We start from the raw sequence: 18,437 nt of genomic DNA, 5'->3' as shown, positions 1-18,437 counted from the left end.
AGCACCAACCCCCTGCCAGTAGAGGGGGGCTGGAGCTACAGGTCCAGCACCAACCCCCTGCCAGTAGAGGGGGGCTGGAGCTACAGGTCCAGCACCAACCCCCTGCCAGTAGAGGGGGGCTGGAGCTACAGGTCCAGCACCAACCCCCTGCCAGTAGAGGGGGGCTGGAGCTACAGGTCCAGCACCAACCCCCTGCCAGTAGAGGGGGCTGGAGCTACAGGTCCAGCACCAACCCCCCTGCCAGTAGAGGGGGGCTGGAGCTACAGGTCCAGCACCAACCCCCCTGCCAGTAGAGGGGGGCTGGAGCTACAGGACCAGCACCAACCCCCTGCCAGTAGAGGGGGGCTGGAGCTACAGGTCCAGCACCAACCCCCTGCCAGTAGAGGGGGGCTGGAGCTACAGGTCCAGCACCAACTCCCTGCCAGTAGAGGGGGGCTGGAGCTACAGGACCAGCACCAACTCCCTGCCAGTAGAGGGGGGCTGGAGCTACAGGACCAGCACCAACCCCCTGCCAGTAGAGGGGGGGCTGGAGCTACAGGACCAGCACCAACCCCCTGCCAGTAGAGGGGGGCTGGAGCTACAGGTCCAGCACCAACCCCCTGCCAGTAGAGGGGGGCTGGAGCTACAGGTCCAGCACCAACCCCCTGCCAGTAGAGGGGGGCTGGAGCTACAGGACCAGCACCAACCCCCTGCCAGTAGAGGGGGGATGGAGCTACAGGTCCAGCACCAACCCCCTGCCAGTAGAGGGGGGGCTGGAGCTACTGGTCCAGCACCAACCCCCTGCCAGTAGAGGGGGGCTGGAGCTACAGGTCCAGCACCAACCCCCTGCCAGTAGAGGGTGGCTGGAGCTACAGGACCAGCACCAACCCCCTGCCAGTAGAGGGAGGCTGGAGCTACAGGTCCAGCACCAACCCCCTGCCAGTAGAGGGGGGCTGGAGCTACAGGTCCAGCACCAACCCCCTGCCAGTAGAGGGGGGGGCTGGAGCTACAGGTCCAGCACCAACCCCCTGCCAGTAGAGGGGGGCTGGAGCTACAGGTCCAGCACCAACCCCCTGCCAGTAGAGGGGGGCTGGAGCTACAGGTCGAGCACCAACCCCCTGCCAGTAGAGGGGGGCTGGAGCTACAGGTCCAGCACCAACCCCCTGCCAGTAGAGGGGGGCTGGAGCTACAGGTCCAGCACCAACCCCCTGCCAGTAGAGGGGGGCTGGAGCTACAGGTCCAGCACCAACCCCCGGCCAGTAGAGGGGGGCTGGAGCTACAGGTCCAACACCAACCCCCTGCCAGTAGAGGGGGGGCTGGAGCTACAGGTCCAGCACCAACCCCTTGCCAGTAGAGGGAGGCTGGAGCTACAGGTCCAGCACCAACCCCCTGCCAGTAGAGGGGGGCTGGAGCTACAGGTCCAACACCAACCCCCTGCCAGTAGAGGGGGGCTGGAGCTACAGGTCCAGCACCAACCCCCTGCCAGTAGAGGGAGGCTGGAGCTACAGGTCCAGCACCAACCCCCTGCCAGTAGAGGGGGGCTGGAGCTACAGGTCCAGCACCAACCCCCTGCCAGTAGAGGGGGGCTGGAACTACAGGTCCAGCACCAACCCCCTGCCAGTAGAGGGGGGGGGCTGGAGCTACAAGTCCAGCACCAACCCCCTGCCAGTAGAGGGGGGGCTGGAGCTACAGGTCCAGCACCAACCCCCTGCCAGTAGAGGGGGGCTGGAGCTACAGGTCCAGCACCAACCCCCTGCCAGTAGAGGGGGCTGGAGCTACAGGTCCAGCACCAACCCCCTGCCAGTAGAGGGGGCTGGAGCTACAGGTCCAGCACCAACCCCCTGCCAGTAGAGGGGGGGCTGGAGCTACAGGTCCAGCACCAACCCCCTGCCAGTAGAGGGGGGGCTGGAGCTACAGGTCCAGCACCAACCCCCTGCCAGTAGAGGGGGGCTGGAGCTACAGGTCCAGCACCAACCCCCTGCCAGTAGAGGGGGCTGGTTGAGGTAGTTGTTAATGTGCTGGTTGTAGTAGGTGTGTTGTGGTGGTTGTTAATGTGCTGGTTGTGGTAGGTGTGTTGTGGTGGTTGTTAATGTGCTGGTTATGGTAGGTGTGTTGTGGTGGTTGTTAATGTGCTGGTTGTGGTAGGTGTGTTGAGGTGGTTGTTAATGTGCAGGTTGTGGTAGGTGTGTTGAGGTGGTTGTTAATGTGCTGGTTATGGTAGATGTGTTGTGGTGGTTGTTAATGTGCTGGTTGTGGTAGGTGTGTTGTGGTGGTTGTTAATGTGCTGGTTGTGGTAGGTGTGTTGTGGTGGTTGTTAATGTACTGGTTGTGGTAGGTGTGTTGTGGTGGTTGTTAATGTGCTGGTTGTGGTAGGTGTGTTGTGGTGGTTGTTAATGTACTGGTTGTGGTAGGTGTGTTGTGGTGGTTGTTAATGTACTGGTTGTGGTAGGTGTTGAGGTGGTTGTTAATGTGCTGGTTGTGGTAGGTGTTGTGGTGGTTGTTAATGTGCTGGTTGTGGTAGGTGTGTTGTGGTGGTTGTTAATGTGCTGGTTGTGGTAGGTGTTGTGGTGGTTGTTAATGTGGTGGTTGTGGTAGGTGTTGTGGCGGTTGTTAATGTGGTGGTTGTGGTAGGTGTTGTGGTGGTTGTTAATGTGCTGGTTGTGGTAGGTGTGTTGTGGTGGTTGTTAATGTGCTGGTTGTGGTAGGTGTGTTGTGGTGGTTGTTAATGTACTGGTTGTGGTAGGTGTGTTGTGGTGGTTGTTAATGTGCTGGTTGTGGTAGGTGTTGTGATGGTTGTTAATGTGCTGGTTGTGGTAGGTGTTGTGGTGGTTGTTAATGTGCTGGTTGTGGTAGGTGTTGTGGCGGTTGTTAATGTGGTGGTTGTGGTAGGTGTGTTGTGGTTGTTAATGTGGTGGTTGTGGTAGGTGTGTTGTGGTTGTTAATGTGGTGGTTGTGGTAGGTTTGTTGTGGTTGTTAATGTGCTGGTTGTGGTAGGTGCGTTGTGGTTGTTAATGTGCTGGTTGTAGTAGGTGTGTTGTGGTTGTTAATGTGGTGGTTGTGGTAGGTTTGTTGTGGTTGTTAATGTGCTGGTTGTGGTAGGTGCGTTGTGGTGGTTGTTAATGTGCTGGTTGTGGTAGGTGTGTTGTGGTGGTTGTTAATGTGCTGGTTGTGGTAGGTGTGTTGTGGTGGTTGTTAATGTGCTGGTTGTGGTAGGTGTGTTGTGGTGGTTGTTAATGTGCTGGTTGTGGTAGGTGTGTTGTGGTGGTTGTTAATGTGCTGGGTGTGGTAGGTGCGTTGTGGTGGTTGTTAATGTGCTGGTTGTGGTGGTTGTTAATGTGCTGGTTGTGGTAGGTTTGTTGTGGTGGTTGTTAATGTGCTGGTTGTGGTGGTTGTTAATGTGCTGGTTGTGGTAGGTTTGTTGTGGTGGTTGTTAATGTGCTGGTTGTGGTAGGTGTGTTGTGGTTGTTAATGGGCTGGTTGTGGTAGGTGTGTTGTGGTGGTTGTTAATGTGCTGGTTGTGGTAGGTGTGTTGTGGTGGTTGTTAATGTGCTGGTTGTGGTAGGTGTGTTGTGGTTGTTAATGTGCTGGTTGTGGTAGGTGTGTTGTGGTTGTTAATGTGCTGGTTGTGGTAGGTGTGTTGTGGTGGTTGTTAATGTGCTGGTTGTGGTAGGTGTGTTGTGGTTGTTAATGGGCTGGTTGTGGTAGGTGTGTTGTGGTTGTTAATGTGCTGGTTGTGGTAGGTGTGTTGTGGTTGTTAATGGGCTGGTTGTGGTAGGTGTGTTGTGGTTGTTAATGTGCTGGTTGTGGTAGGTGTGTTGTGGTGGTTGTTAATGTGCTGGTTGTGGTAGGTGTGTTGTGGTTGTTAATGTGCTGGTTGTGTAGGTGTGTTGTGGTGGTTGTTAATGTGCTGGTTGTGGTAGTTGTGTTGTGGTGGTTGTTAATGTGCTGGTTGTGGTAGGTGTGTTGTGGTGGTTGTTAATGTGCTGGTTGTGGTAGGTGTGTTGTGGTGGTTGTTAATGTGCTGGTTGTGGTAGGTGTGTTGTGGTGGTTGTTAATGTGCTGGTTGTGGTAGGTGTGTTGTGGTGGTTGTTAATGTGCTGGTTGTGGTAGGTGTACTCACCTAGTTGTACTTACCTAGTTGTGTTTGCGGGGGTTGAGCTCTGGCTCTTTGGTCCCGCCTCTCAACCGTCAATCAACTGGTGTACAGATTCCTGAGCCAACTGGGCTCTATCATATCTACATATGAAACTGTGCATGGAGTCAGCCTCCACTACATCACTTCCTAATGCATTCCATTTACTAACTACTTTGACACTGAAAAAGTTCTTTCTAATGTCTCTGTGGCTCATTTGGGTACTCAGCTTCCACCTGTGTTAAATAATCCATCCTTGTCCACCCTATCAATTCTTTTGAGATTTTGTATGTGGTGGTCATGTCTCCCGTAGCTCTTCTGTCTTCCAGCGACGTGAGGTGCAGTTCACATAGTCTGTCCTCATAACTCATGCCTCTTAGTTATGGGACTAACCTAGTGGCATACCTCTGAACTTTTTCCAGCTTCGTTTTGTGCTTGACTAGGTACGGACTCCATGCTGGGGCTGCATACTCCAGGATTGGTCTTACATATGTGGCATACAAGGTTCTGAAGGATTCCTTACACCAGTTTCTGAAAGCAGTTCTGATATTAGCCAGCCTCGCATAGGCTGCTGAAGTTATTCTTTTGATGTGGGCTTCAGGAGACAGGTTTGGCGTGATATCAATTCCCAGATCTTTCTCTCTGTCCGTTTCGTGAAGGACTTCATCTCCCATTCGGTATCCAGTGACTGGTCTCCTAGTTCCTCCTCCTAGTTTCATTACCTTACATGTTCTTGGGTTGAACTTTAGTAGCCATTTGTCGGACCATTCCTTCAGTTTGTCTAGGTCATCTTGTAGCCTCATACTATCCTCCTCTGTCCTCATCCTCCTCATAATTTTCACGTCATCAGCAAACATCGAGAGGAACGAGTCAATTCCTTCTGGAAGATCATTTATGTATATCAGAAATAGTATAGGTCCAAGAACTGATCCCTGTGGGACTCCACTGGTGACTCCCCGCCACTCCGAGACCTCACCTCTCACGGTGACTCGGTGTGTCCTGTTGCTTAGGTACTCTCTTATCCAGTGGAGTACCTTCCCTTTCACTCCTGCCTGCATCTCCAGTTTGTGCACTAGTCTCTTATGTGGTACTGTGTCAAAAGCTTTCTGGCAGTCCAGAAATATGCAGTCTGCCCAGCCCTCTCTCTCTTGCCTGATTTTTGTTGCCTGGTCATAGAACTCAATTAATCCTGTTAGGCATGATTTGCCATCTCTGAACCCATGTTGATGTTGTGTTACAAAGTTCTTTTGCTCCAGATGTTCCACTAGCTTTTTTCGCACAATCTTTTCCATCATCTTGCATGGGCAAGTTAGGGACACTGGCCTGTAGTTCAGTGCCTCCTGCCTATCTCCCTTCTTGTATATTGGGACTACATTGGCCGTCTTCCAAATTTTTGGCAGTTCGCCTGTTACCAGTGACTTGTTGTACACTATGGAGAGTGGTAGGCACAGAGCCTCTGCTCCTTCCTTAAGGATCCATGGTGAGATTCCATCCGGGCCTATAGCCTTTGTCACGTCCAAATCTAGCAGATGCTTCCTCACCTCCCCACTGTTATCTCAAACTCCTCTAGTGGTGTCTGGGTTGGTGTTCCCTCCCTTATCTCTGGGACTTCTTGCTCTGAGGTGAAGACTTCCTGGAATTTCTTATTGAGTTCCTCGCACACTTCCTTGTTGTTTGTAGTGAATCTTTCTGCCCGTATCCTCAATTTCATTACCTGTTCCTTCTCTGTTGTTTTCCTCCTGATGTGACTATGCAGCAGTTTGGGTTGAGTCTTTGCCATGCTCGCTATGTCATTTTCATATTGCCTCTCTACCTCTCTTCTCACCCTGATGTATTCATCCCTGGCGCTCTGGTATCTTTTTCTGCTCTCTAGTGTTCTGTTGTTTCTATAGTTTCTCCATGCCCTTGTACTTAGCTGCTTTGCTAGCTTACAACTCTGATTAAACCATGGGTTTCTCATTTCCATTTCATTTTTTTTCCTTTTGGACTGGGACGTACTTGTCTGCTGCCTCCTTACACTTCTGTGTGATGTAGTCCATCATGTCTTGAACCGTCTTTCATCTGAGCTGTATTTCCCAAGCTATTTCAGTTAGGAATTTTCTCATCTTTTCATAGTTTCCCTTCCAGAATGCCGGCCTCTTGTTTTCTGGTCCCTTCCTTGAGTACATTAACCCTTCTTCGACCAGATACTCAAACAACAGTACACTGTTATCACTCATACCCACGGGGGCTTCAACACCGATTTCCCTTATGTCTGAATCGTTCAGAGTGAATACTAGGTCGAGTCTTGCTGGTTCATCGTTGCCTCTCATTCTCGTGGGACCCTTGACATGCTGACTTAAAAAGTTTCTAGTCGTCACCTCTAGCAGTTTGGCTCTCCATGTTTCCTCCCCTCCGTGTGGTTCTCTGTTTTCCCAGTCTATCCTTCCATGATTAAAGTCCCCCATGATGAGCACAGGTGTGTTGTGGTGGTTGTTAATGTGCTGGTTGTGGTAGGTGTGTTGTGGTGGTTGTTAATGTGGTGGTTGTGGTAGGTGTGTTGTGGTGGTTGTTAATGTGCTGGTTGTGTAGGTGTGTTGTGGCGGTTGTTAATGTGCTGGTTGTGTAGGTGTGTTGTGGTGGTTGTTAATGTGCTGGTTGTGTAGGTGTGTTGTGGTGGTTGTTAATGTGCTGGTTGTGGTAGGTGTGTTGTGGTGGTTGTTAATGTGCTGGTTGTGGTAGGTGTGTTGTGGTGGTTGTTAATGTGCTGGTTGTGGTAGTTGTGTTGTGGTGGTTGTTAATGTGCTGGTTGTGTAGGTGTGTTGTGGCGGTTGTTAATGTGCTGGTTGTGTAGGTGTGTTGTGGTGGTTGTTAATGTGCTGGTTGTGTAGGTGTGTTGTGGTGGTTGTTAATGTGCTGGTTGTGGTAGGTGTGTTGTGGTGGTTGTTAATGTGCTGGTTGTGGTAGGTGTGTTGTGGTGGTTGTTAATGTGCTGGTTGTGGTAGTTGTGTTGTGGTGGTTGTTAATGTGCTGGTTGTGGTAGGTGTGTTGTGGTTGTTAATGTGCTGGTTGTGGTAGGTGTGTTGTGGTGGTTGTTAATGTGCTGGTTGTGGTAGGTGTGTTGTGGTGGTTGTTAATGTGCTGGTTGTGGAAGGTGTGTTGTGGTGGTTGTTAATGTGCTGGTTATGGTAGGTGTGTTGTGGTGGTTGTTAATGTGCTGGTTGTGGTAGGTGTGTTGTGGTGGTTGTTAATGTGCTGGTTGTGTAGGTGTGTTGTGGTGGTTGTTAATGTGCTGGTTGTGTAGGTGTGTTGTGGTGGTTGTTAATGTGCTGGTTGTGGTAGGTGTGTTGTGGTGGTTGTTAATGTGCTGGTTGTGGTAGGTGTGTTGTGGTGGTAGTTAATGTGCTGGTTGTGGTAGGTGTGTTGTGGTGGTTGTTAATGTGCTGGTTGTGGAAGGTGTGTTGTGGTGGTTGTTAATGTGCTGGTTATGGTAGGTGTGTTGTGGTGGTGGTTAATGTGCTGGTTGTGTAGGTGTGTTGTGGTGGTGGTTAATGTACTTGTTGTGTAGATGTGTTGTGGTGGTGGTTAATGTGCTTGTTGTGTAGATGTTGTGGTGGTTGTTAATGTGGTGGTTGTGGTAGGTGTGTTGTGGTGGTGGTTAATGTGCTGGTTGTGTAGGTGTGTTGTGGTGGTTGTTAATGTGCTGGTTGTGTAGGTGTGTTGTGGTGGTGGTTAATGTGCTTGTTGTGTAGGTGTTGTGGTGGTTGTTAATGTGGTGGTTGTGGTAGGTGTGTTGTGGTGGTGGTTAATGTGCTGGTTGTGTAGGTGTGTTGTGGTGGTTGTTAATGTGCTGGTTGTGTAGGTGTGTTGTGGTGGTTGTTAATGTGCTGGTTGTGGTAGGTGTGTTGTGGTGGTGGTTAATGTGCTGGTTGTGTAGGTGTGTTGTAGTGGTGGTTAATGTGCTGGTTGTGTAGGTGTGTTGTGGTGGTTGTTAATGTGGTGGTTGTGGTAGGTGTGTTGTGGTGGTGGTTAATGTGCTGGTTGTGTATGTGTGTTGTGGTGGTTGTTAATGTGCTTGTTGTGGTAGGTGTGTTGTGGTGGTTGTTAATGTGCTGGTTGTGGTAGGTGTGTTGTGGTGGTTGTTAATGTGCTGGTTGTGTAGGTGTGTTGTGGTGGTTGTTAATGTGGTGGTTGTGGTAGGTGTGTTGTGGTAGTGGTTAATGTGCTGGTTGTGTAGGTGTATTGTGGTGGTTGTTAATCTGCTTGTTGTGGTAGGTGTGTTGTGGTGGTTGTTAATGTGCTGGTTGTGGTAGGTGTGTTGTGGTGGTTGTTAATGTGCTGGTTGTGGTAGGTGTGTTGTGGTGGTTGTTAATGTGCTGGTTGTGGTGGTTGTTAATGTGCTGGTTGTGGTAGGTGTGTTGTGGTGGTTGTTAATGTGCTGGTTGTGTAGGTGTGTTGTGGTGGTGGTTAATGTGCTGGTTGTGTAGGTGTGTTGTGGTGGTTGTTAATGTGCTGGTTGTGGTAGGTGTGTTGTGGTGGTTGTTAACGTGCTGGTTGTGGTAGGTGTGTTGTGGTGGTTGTTAATGTGCTGGTTGTGGTAGGTGTGTTGTGGTGGTTGTTAATGTGCTGGTTGTGTAGGTGTGTTGTGGTGGTTGTTAATGTGCTGGTTGTGGTAGTTGTGTTGTGGTAGTTGTGTTGTGGTGGTTGTTAATGTGCTGGTTGTGGTAGGTGTGTTGTGGTGGTTGTTAATGTGCTTGTTGTGTAGGTGTGTTGTGGGGGTTATTAATGTGCTGGTTGTGTAGGTGTGTTGTGCTGGTTGTGGTAGTTGTGTTGTGGTAGTTGTGTTGTGGTGGTTGTTAATGTGCTGGTTGTGTAGGTGTGTTGTGGTGGTTGTTAATGTGCTGGTTGTGGTAGGAGTGTTGTGGTGGTTATTAATGTGCTGGTTGTGGTAGTTGTGTTGAGGTGGTTGTTAATGTGCTGGTTGTGTAGGTGTGTTGTGGTGGTTGTTAATGTGCTTGTTGTGTAGGAGTGTTGTGGTGGTTGTTAATGTGCTGGTTGTGGTAGGTGTGTTGTGGTGGTTGTTTATGTGCTGGTTGTGGTAGGTGTGTTGTGGTGGTTGTTAATGTGCAGGTTGTGGTAGATGTGTTGTGGTGGTTGTTAATGTGCTGGTTGTGGTAGGTGTGTTGAGGTGGTTGTTAATGTACTGGTGGTGGTAGGTGTGTTGTGGTGGTTGTTAATGTGCTGGTTGTGGTAGGTGTGTTGTGGTGGTGGTTAATGTGCTGGTTGTGTAGGTGTGTTGTGGTGGTGGTTAATGTGCTGGTTGTGTAGGTGTGTTGTGGTGGTTGTTAATGTGGTGGTTGTGGTAGGTGTGTTGTGGTGGTGGTTAATGTGCTGGTTGTGTATGTGTGTTGTGGTGGTTGTTAATGTGCTTGTTGTGGTAGGTGTGTTGTGGTGGTTGTTAATGTGCTGGTTGTGGTAGGTGTGTTGTGGTGGTTGTTAATGTGCTGGTTGTGTAGGTGTGTTGTGGTGGTTGTTAATGTGGTGGTTGTGGTAGGTGTGTTGTGGTAGTGGTTAATGTGCTGGTTGTGTAGGTGTGTTGTGGTGGTTGTTAATGTGCTGGTTGTGGTAGTTGTGTTGTGGTAGTTGTGTTGTGGTGGTTGTTAATGTGCTGGTTGTGGTAGGTGTGTTGTGGTGGTTGTTAATGTGCTTGTTGTGTAGGTGTGTTGTGGGGGTTATTAATGTGCTGGTTGTGTAGGTGTGTTGTGGTGGTTGTTAATGTGCTGGTTGTGGTAGGTGTGTTGTGGTGGTTGTTAATGTGCTGGTTGTGGTAGGTGTGTTGTGGTGGTTGTTAATGTGCTGGTTGTGGTAGTTGTGTTGTGGTGGTTATTAATGTGCTGGTTGTGTAGGTGTGTTGTGGGGGTTATTAATGTGCTGGTTGTGTAGGTGTGTTGTGGTGGTTGTTAATGTGCTGGTTGTGTAGGTGTGTTGTGGGGGTTATTAATGTGCTGGTTGTGTAGGTGTGTTGTGGTGGTTGTTAATGTGCTGGTTGTGGTAGTTGTGTTGTGGTAGTTGTGTTGTGGTGGTTGTTAATGTGCTGGTTGTGTAGGTGTGTTGTGGTGGTTGTTAATGTGCTGGTTGTGGTAGGAGTGTTGTGGTGGTTATTAATGTGCTGGTTGTGGTAGTTGTGTTGTGGTGGTTGTTAATGTGCTGGTTGTGTAGGTGTGTTGTGGTGGTTGTTAATGTGTTTGTTGTGTAGGTGTGTTGTGATTGTTAATGTGCTGGTTGTGGTAGGAGTGTTGTGGTGGTTGTTTATGTGCTGGTTGTGGTAGGTGTGTTGTGATTGTTAATGTGCTGGTTGTGGTAGGAGTGTTGTGGTTGTTGTTAATGTGCTGGTTGTGGTGGTTGTTAATGTGCTGGTTGTGGTAGGTGTGTTGTGGTGGTTGTTAAAGTGCTGGTTGTGGAAGTTGTGTTGTGGTGGTTATTAATGTGCTGGTTGTGGTAGGTGTGTTGTGGTGGTTGTTATTGTGCTGATTGTGGTAGTTATGTTGTGGTGGTTGTTATTGTGCTGATTGTGGTAGGTATGTTGTGGTGGTTGTTAATGTGCTGGTTGTGGTAGGTGTGTTGTGGTGGTTGTTAGTGTGCTGGTTGTGGTAGGTGTGTTGTGGTGGTTGTTAATGTGCTGGTTGTGGTAGGTGTGTTGTGGTGGTTGTTAATGTGCTGGTTGTGGAAGGTGTGTTGTGGTGGTTGTTAATGTGCTGGTTATGGTAGGTGTGTTGTGGTGGTTGTTAATGTGCTGGTTGTGGTAAGTGTGTTGTGGTGGTTGTTAATGTGCTGGTTGTGTAGGTGTGTTGTGGTGGTTGTTAATGTGCTGGTTGTGTAGGTGTGTTGTGGTGGTTGTTAATGTGCTGGTTGTGGTAGGTGTGTTGTGGTGGTTGTTAATGTGCTGGTTGTGGTAGGTGTGTTGTGGTGGTAGTTAATGTGCTGGTTGTGGTAGGTGTGTTGTGGTGGTTGTTAATGTGCTGGTTGTGGAAGGTGTGTTGTGGTGGTTGTTAATGTGCTGGTTATGGTAGGTGTGTTGTGGTGGTGGTTAATGTGCTGGTTGTGTAGGTGTGTTGTGGTGGTGGTTAATGTACTTGTTGTGTAGATGTGTTGTGGTGGTGGTTAATGTGCTTGTTGTGTAGATGTTGTGGTGGTTGTTAATGTGGTGGTTGTGGTAGGTGTGTTGTGGTGGTTGTTAATGTGCTGGTTGTGGTAGGGGTGTTGTGGTGGTTAGTGTGCTGGTTGTGGTAGGTGTGTTGTGGTGGTTGTTAGTGTGCTGGTTGTGGTAGGTGTGTTGTGGTGGTTGTTAATGTGCTGGTTGTGGTAGGTGTGTTGTGGTGGTTGTTAATGTGCTGGTTGTGGTAGGTGTGTTGTCGAGGTTGTTAATGTGCTGGTTGTGGTAGGTGTGTTGTGGTGGTTGTTAATGTGCTGGTTGTGGTAGGTGTGTTGCGGTGGTTGTTAATGTGCTGGTTGTGGTAGGAGTATTCTGGTGGTTGTTAATGTGCTGGTTGTGGTGGTTGTTAATGTGTTGGTTGTGGTAGGAGTGTTGTGGTGGTTGTTAATGTGCTGGTTGTGGAAGTTGTGTTGTGGTGGTTATTAATGTGCTTGTTGTGGTAGGTGTGTTGTGGTGGTTGTTATTGTGCTGATTGTGGTAGTTATGTTGTGGTGGTTGTTATTGTGCTGATTGTGATAGGTATGTTGTGGTGGTTGTTAATGTGCTGGTTGTGGTAGGTGTGTTGTGGTGGTTGTTAGTGTGCTGGTTGTGGTAGGTGTGTTGTGGTGGGTGTTAATGTGCTGGTTGTGGTAGGTGTGTTGTGGTGGTTGTTAGTGTGCTGGTTGTGGTAGGTGTGTTGTGGTGGTTGTTAATGTGCTGGTTGTGGTAGGTGTGTTGTGGTGGTTGTTAATGTGCTGGTTGTGGTGGTTGTTAGTGTGCTGGTTGTGGTAGGTGTGTTGTGGTGGTTGTTAGTGTGCTGGTTGTGGTAGGTGTGTTGTGGTGGTTGTTAATGTGCTGGTTGTGGTAGGTGTGTTGTGGTGGTTGTTAATGTGCTGGTTGTGGTAGGTGTGTTGTGGTGGTTGTTAATGTGCTGGTTGTGGTAGGTGTGTTGCGGTGGTTGTTAATGTGCTGGTTGTGGTAGGAGTATTCTGGTGGTTGTTAATGTGCTGGTTGTGGTAGGTGTGTTGTGGTGGTTGTTAATGTGCTGGTTGTGGTAGGAGTGTTGTGGTGGTTGTTAATGTGCTGGTTGTGGAAGTTGTGTTGTGGTGGTTATTAATGTGCTGGTTGTGGTAGGTGTGTTGTGGTGGTTGTTATTGTGCTGATTGTGGTAGTTATGTTGTGGTGGTTGTTATTGTGCTGATTGTGGTAGGTATGTTCTGGTGGTTGTTAATGTGCTTGTTGTGGTAGGTGTGTTGTGGTGGTTGTTAGTGTGCTGGTTGTGGTAGGTGTGTTGTGGTGGTTGTTAATGTGCTGGTTGTGGTAGGTGTGTTGTGGTGGTTGTTAATGTGCTGGTTGTGGTAGGTGTGTTGTGGTGGGTGTTAATGTGCTGGTTGTGGTAGGTGTGTTGTGGTTGTTGTTATTGTGCTGGTAGTATGTGTGATGGTTTTGTGAGTGGTGGTTGTGAGTGTGGTGGTTGTGAGTGTGGTGGTTGTGAGTGTGGTGGTTGTGAGTGTGGTGGTTGTGTGTGTGGTGGTTGTGTGTGTGGTGGTTGTGAGTGTGGTGGTTGTGAGTGGTGGTTGTGAGTGGTGGTTGTGAGTGTGGTGGTTGTGTGTGTGGTGGTTGTGTGTGTGGTGGTTGTGTGTGTGGTGGTTGTGTGTGTGGTGGCTGTGTGTGTGGTGGCTGTGTGTGTGGTGGTTGTGAGTGTGGTGGTTGTGTGTGTGGTGGTTGTGAGTGTGGTGGTTGTGAGTGTGGTGGTTGTGTGTGTGGTGGTTGTGTGTGTGGTGGTTGTGAGTGTGGTGGTTGTGTGTGTGGTGGTTGTGAGTGTGGTGGTTGTGTGTGTGGTGGTTGTGTGTGTGGTGGCTGTGTGTGGTGGTTGTGAGTGTGGTGGTTGTGAGTGTGGTGGTTGTGAGTGTGGTGGTTGTGAGTGTGGTGGTTGTGTGTGTGGTGGCTGTGAGTGTGGTGGTTGTGTGTGTGGTGGTTGTGTGTGTGTGGTGGTTGTGAGTGTGTGGTGGTTGTGAGTGTGTGGTGGTTGTGAGATGGTTGTGAGTGTGTGGTGGTTGTGTGAGTGTGGTGGCTGTGTGTGTGGTGGCTGTGTGTGTGGTGGTCGTGTGTGTGGTGGCTGTGTGTGTGGTGGTTGTGTGTGTGGTGGTTGTGTGTGTGGTGGTTGTGTGTGTGTGGTGGTTGTGTGTGTGATGGTTGTGGGTGTGGTGGTTGTGTGTGTGTGGTGGTTGTGAGTGTGGTGGTTGTGAGTGTGGTGGTTGTGAGTGTGGTGGTTGTGTGTGTGGTGGTTGTGTGTGTGGTGGTTGTGTGTGTGGTGGTTGTGTGTGTGTGGTGGTTGTGTGTGTGATGGTTGTGGGTGTGGTGGTTGTGTGTGTGTGGTGGTTGTGAGTGTGGTGGTTGTGAGTGTGGTGGTTGTGAGTGTGGTGGTTGTGTGTGTGGTGGTTGTGTGAGTGTGGTGGTTGTGTGAGTGTGGTGGTTGTGTGAGTGTGGTGGTTGTGTGTGTGGTGGTTGTGAGTGTGGTGGTTGTGAGTGTGGTGGTTGTGTGTGTGGTGGCTGTGAGTGTGGTGGTTGTGAGTGTGGTGGTTGTGAGTGTGGTGGTTGTGTGTGTGGTGGTTGTGTGTGGTGGTTGTGAGTGTGATGGTTGTGTGTGTGATGGTTGTGAGTGTGGTGGTTGTGCGTGTGGTGGTTGTGTGTGTGGTGGTTGTGTGTGTGGTGGTTGTGTGTGTGTGGTGGTTGTGTGTGGTGGTTGTGTGTGTGGTGGTTGTGTGTGGTGGTTGTGAGTGTGGTTGTGTGTGTGTGGTGGTTGTGACTGTGGTGGTTGTGTGTGTTGTGGTTGTGTGTGGGGTGGTTGTGTGTGTGGTTGTTGTGTGTGTGTGGTGGTTGTGTGTGTGGTGGTTGTGTGTGTGGTGGTTGTGAGTTTGGTGGTTGTGTGTGTGGTGGTTGTGAGTGTGGTATTTGTGAGTGTGGTGGTTGTGGGTGTGGTGGTTGTGTGTGTGGTGGTTGTGAGTGTGGTGGTTGTGTGTATGGTTGTGTGTGTGTGGTGGTTGTGTGTGTGGTGGTTGTGGGTGTGGTGGTTGTGTGTGTGTGGTGGTTGTGAGTGTGGTGGTTGTGAGTGTGGTATTTGTGAGTGTGGTGGTTGTGGGTGTGGTGGTTGTGTGTGTGTGGTGGTTGTGAGTGTGGTGGTTGTGTGTGGTGGTTGTGTGTGGTGGTTGTGACTGTGGTGGTTGTGTGTGTGGTGGTTGTGTGTGTGGTGGTTGTGTGTGGGGTGGTTGTGTGTGGGGTGGTTGTGTGTGGGGTGGTTGTGTGTGGGGTGGTTGTGTGTGTGGTGGTTGTGAGTGTGGTGGTTGAGCGTGTGGTGGTTGTGTGTGTGGTGGTTGTGTGTGTGGTGGTTGTGAGTGTGGTGGTTGTGAGTGTGGTGGTTGTGAGTGTGGTGGTTGTGAGTGTGGTGGTTGTGGGTGTGGTGGTTGTGGGTGTGGTGGTTGTGTGTGTGGTGGTTGTGTGTGTGGTGGTTGTGTGTGTGGTGGTTGTGTGTGTGGTGGTTGTGTGTGTGGTGGTTGTGTGTGTGGTGGTTGTGTGTGTGGTGGTTGTGTGTGTGGTGGTTGTGAGTGTGGTGGTTGTGAGTGTGGTGGTTGTGTGTGTGTTGGTTGTGTGTGTGGTGGTTGTTGTGAGGGTGGTGGTTGTGTGTGTGTGGTGGTTGTGTGTGTGGTGGTTGTGTGTGTGTGTGTGGTGGTTGTGTGTGTGGTGGTTGTGTGTGTGTGTGTGGTGGTTGTGTGTGTGGTGGTTGTGTGTGTGGTGGTTGTGTGTGGGGTGGTTGTGTGTGGGGTGGTTGTGTGTGGGGTGGTTGTGTGTGGGGTGGTTGTGTGTGTGGTGGTTGTGAGTGTGGTGGTTGAGCGTGTGGTGGTTGTGTGTGTGGTGGTTGTGTGTGTGGTGGTTGTGAGTGTGGTGGTTGTGAGTGTGGTGGTTGTGAGTGTGGTGGTTGTGAGTGTGGTGGTTGTGGGTGTGGTGGTTGTGGGTGTGGTGGTTGTGTGTGTGGTGGTTGTGTGTGTGGTGGTTGTGTGTGTGGTGGTTGTGTGTGTGGTGGTTGTGTGTGTGGTGGTTGTGTGTGTGGTGGTTGTGTGTGTGGTGGTTGTGTGTGTGGTGGTTGTGAGTGTGGTGGTTGTGAGTGTGGTGGTTGTGAGTGTGGTGGTTGTGTGTGTGTTGGTTGTGTGTGTGGTGGTTGTTGTGAGGGTGGTGGTTGTGTGTGTGTGGTGGTTGTGTGTGTGGTGGTTGTGTGTGTGTGTGTGGTGGTTGTGTGTGTGGTGGTTGTGTGTGTGTGTGTGGTGGTTGTGTGTGTGGTCGTTGTGTGTGTGGTGGTTGTGTGTTTGGTGGTTGTTAGTGTGGTGGTTGTGGGTGTGATGGTTGTGTGTGTGGTGGTTGTGAGTGTGGTGGTTGTGTGTGTGGTGGTTGTGAGTGTGGTGGTTGTGTGTGTGATGGTTGTGTGTGTGTGGTGGTTGTGTTTTTGGTAGTTGTGTGTGGTGGTTGTGAGTGTGGTGGTTGTGGGTGTGATGGTTGTGAGTGTGGTGGTTGTGGGTGTGATGGTTGTGTGTTTGGTGGTTGTGTGTGTGGTGGTTGTGTGTGTGGTGGTTGTGTGTGTGATGGTTGTGTGTGTGGTGGTTGTGAGTGTGGTGGTTGTGGGTGTGATGGTTGTGTGTGTGGTGGTTGTGTGTGTGGTGGTTGTGTGTGTGGTGGTTGTGAGTGTGGTGGTTGTGTGTGTGGTGGTTGTGTGTGTGGTGGTTGTGAGTGTGGTGGTTGTGGGTGTGATGGTTGTGTGTGTGGTGGTTGTGAGTGTGGTGGTTGTGTGTGGTGGTTGTGTGTGTGTGGTGGTTGTGTGTGTGGTGGTTGTGTGTGTGTGGTGGTTGTGTGTGTGTGGTGGTTGTGTGTGTGTGGTGGTTGTGTGTGTGGTGGTTGTGTGTGTGGTGGTTGTGAGTGTGGTGGTTGTGGGTGTGATGGTTGTGTTTTTGGTAGTTGTGTGTGGTGGTTGTGAGTGTGGTGGTTGTGGGTGTGATGGTTGTGTGTGTGGTGGTTGTGTGTGTGGTGGTTGTGTGTGTGGTGGTTGTGTGTGTGGTGGTTGTGTGTGTGTGGTGGTTGTGTGTGTGTGGTGGTTGTGTGTGTGTGGTGGTTGTGTGTGTGTGGTGGTTGTGTGTGTGTGGTGGTTGTGTGTGTGTGGTGGTTGTGTGTGTGGTGGTTGTGTGTGTGTGGTGGTTGTGTGTGTGGTGGTTGTGTGTGTGGTGGTTGTGTGTGTGTGGTGGTTGTGTGTGTGGTGGTTGTGTGTGTGTTGGTTGTGTGTGTGGTGGTTGTTGTGAGGGTGGTGGTTGTTGTGAGGGTGGTGGTTGTGAGGGTGGTGGTTGTTGTGAGGGTGGTGGTTGTGTGTGTGTGGTGGTTGTGTGTGTGGTGGTTGTGTGTGTGGTGGTGGTTGTGTGTGTGGTGGTTGTGTGAGTGGTGGTTGTGTGGTGGTTGTGAGTGTGGTGGTTGTGGGTGTGATGGTTGTGGGTGTGGTGGTTGTGTATGTGATGGTTGTGTGTGTGTGGTGGTTGTGAGTGGTGGTTGTGTGTGTGTGATGGTTGTGAGTGTGGTGGTTGTGAGTGTGGTGGTTGTGAGTGTGGTGGTTGTGTGTGTGGTGGTTGTGTGTGTGGTGGTTGTGAGTGTGGTGGTTGGGAGTGTGGTGGTTGTGTGTGTGGTGGTTGTGAGTGTGGTGGTTGTGAGTGTGGTGGTTGTGTGTGTGGTGGTTGTGAGTGTGGTGGTTGTGTGTGTGGTGGTTGTGAGTGTGGTGGCTGTGTGTGTGGTGGTTGTGAGTGTGGTGGTTGTGAGTGTGGTGGTTGTGAGTGTGGTGGTTGTGAGTGTGGTGGTTGTGTGTGTGGTGGCTGTGAGTGTGGTGGTTGTGTGTGTGGTGGTTGTGTGTGTGGTGGTTGTGAGTGTGTGGTGGTTGTGAGATGGTTGGGAGTGTGTGGTGGTTGTGTGAGTGTGGTGGCTGTGTGTGTGGTGGCTGTGTGTGTGGTGGTCGTGTGTGTGGTGGCTGTGTGTGTGGTGGTTGTGTGTGTGGTGGTTGTGTGTGTGGTGGTTGTGTGTGTGGTGGTTGTGAGTGTGTGGTGGTTGTGAGTGTGTGGTGGTTGTGAGATGGTTGTGAGTGTGTGGTGGTTGTGTGAGTGTGGTGGCTGTGTGTGTGGTGGCTGTGTGTGTGGTGGTCGTGTGTGTGGTGGCTGTGTGTGTGGTGGTTGTGTGTGTGGTGGTTGTGTGTGTGTGGTGGTTGTGTGTGTGATGGTTGTGGGTGTGGTGGTTGTGTGTGTGTGGTGGTTGTGTGTGTGTGGTGGTTGTGAGTGTGGTGGTTGTAAGTGTGGTGGTTGTGTGTGTGGTGGTTGTGTGTGTGGTGGTTGTGTGTGTGGTGGTTGTGTGTGTGTGGTGGTTGTGTGTGTGATGGTTGTGGGTGTGGTGGTTGTGTGTGTGTGGTGGTTGTGAGTGTGGTGGTTGTGTGTGTGGTGGTTGTGAGTGTGGTGGTTGTGTGTGTGATGGTTGTGTGTGTGTGGTGGTTGTGTTTTTGGTAGTTGTGTGTGGTGGTTGTGAGTGTGGTGGTTGTGGGTGTGATGGTTGTGAGTGTGGTGGTTGTGGGTGTGATGGTTGTGTGTTTGGTGGTTGTGTGTGTGGTGGTTGTGTGTGTGGTGGTTGTGTGTGTGATGGTTGTGTGTGTGGTGGTTGTGAGTGTGGTGGTTGTGGGTGTGATGGTTGTGTGTGTGGTGGTTGTGTGTGTGGTGGTTGTGTGTGTGGTGGTTGTGAGTGTGGTGGTTGTGAGTGTGGTGGTTGTGTGTGTGGTGGTTGTGTGTGTGGTGGTTGTGAGTGTGGTGGTTGTGGGTGTGATGGTTGTGTGTGTGGTGGTTGTGAGTGTGGTGGTTGTGTGTGGTGGTTGTGTGTGTGTGGTGGTTGTGTGTGTGGTGGTTGTGTGTGTGTGGTGGTTGTGTGTGTGTGGTGGTTGTGTGTGTGTGGTGGTTGTGTGTGTGTGGTGGTTGTGTGTGTGGTGGTTGTGTGTGTGGTGGTTGTGAGTGTGGTGGTTGTGGGTGTGATGGTTGTGTTTTTGGTAGTTGTGTTTTTGGTAGTTGTGTGTGGTGGTTGTGGGTGTGATGGTTG

This window comes from Procambarus clarkii, chromosome 14 (assembly GCF_040958095.1).
Source record: "Procambarus clarkii isolate CNS0578487 chromosome 14, FALCON_Pclarkii_2.0, whole genome shotgun sequence".
NCBI classification, from domain to species: domain Eukaryota; kingdom Metazoa; phylum Arthropoda; class Malacostraca; order Decapoda; family Cambaridae; genus Procambarus; species Procambarus clarkii.
The sequence above is the reverse complement of the archived record's forward strand: the minus strand, read 5'-3'. Positions refer to the sequence as shown.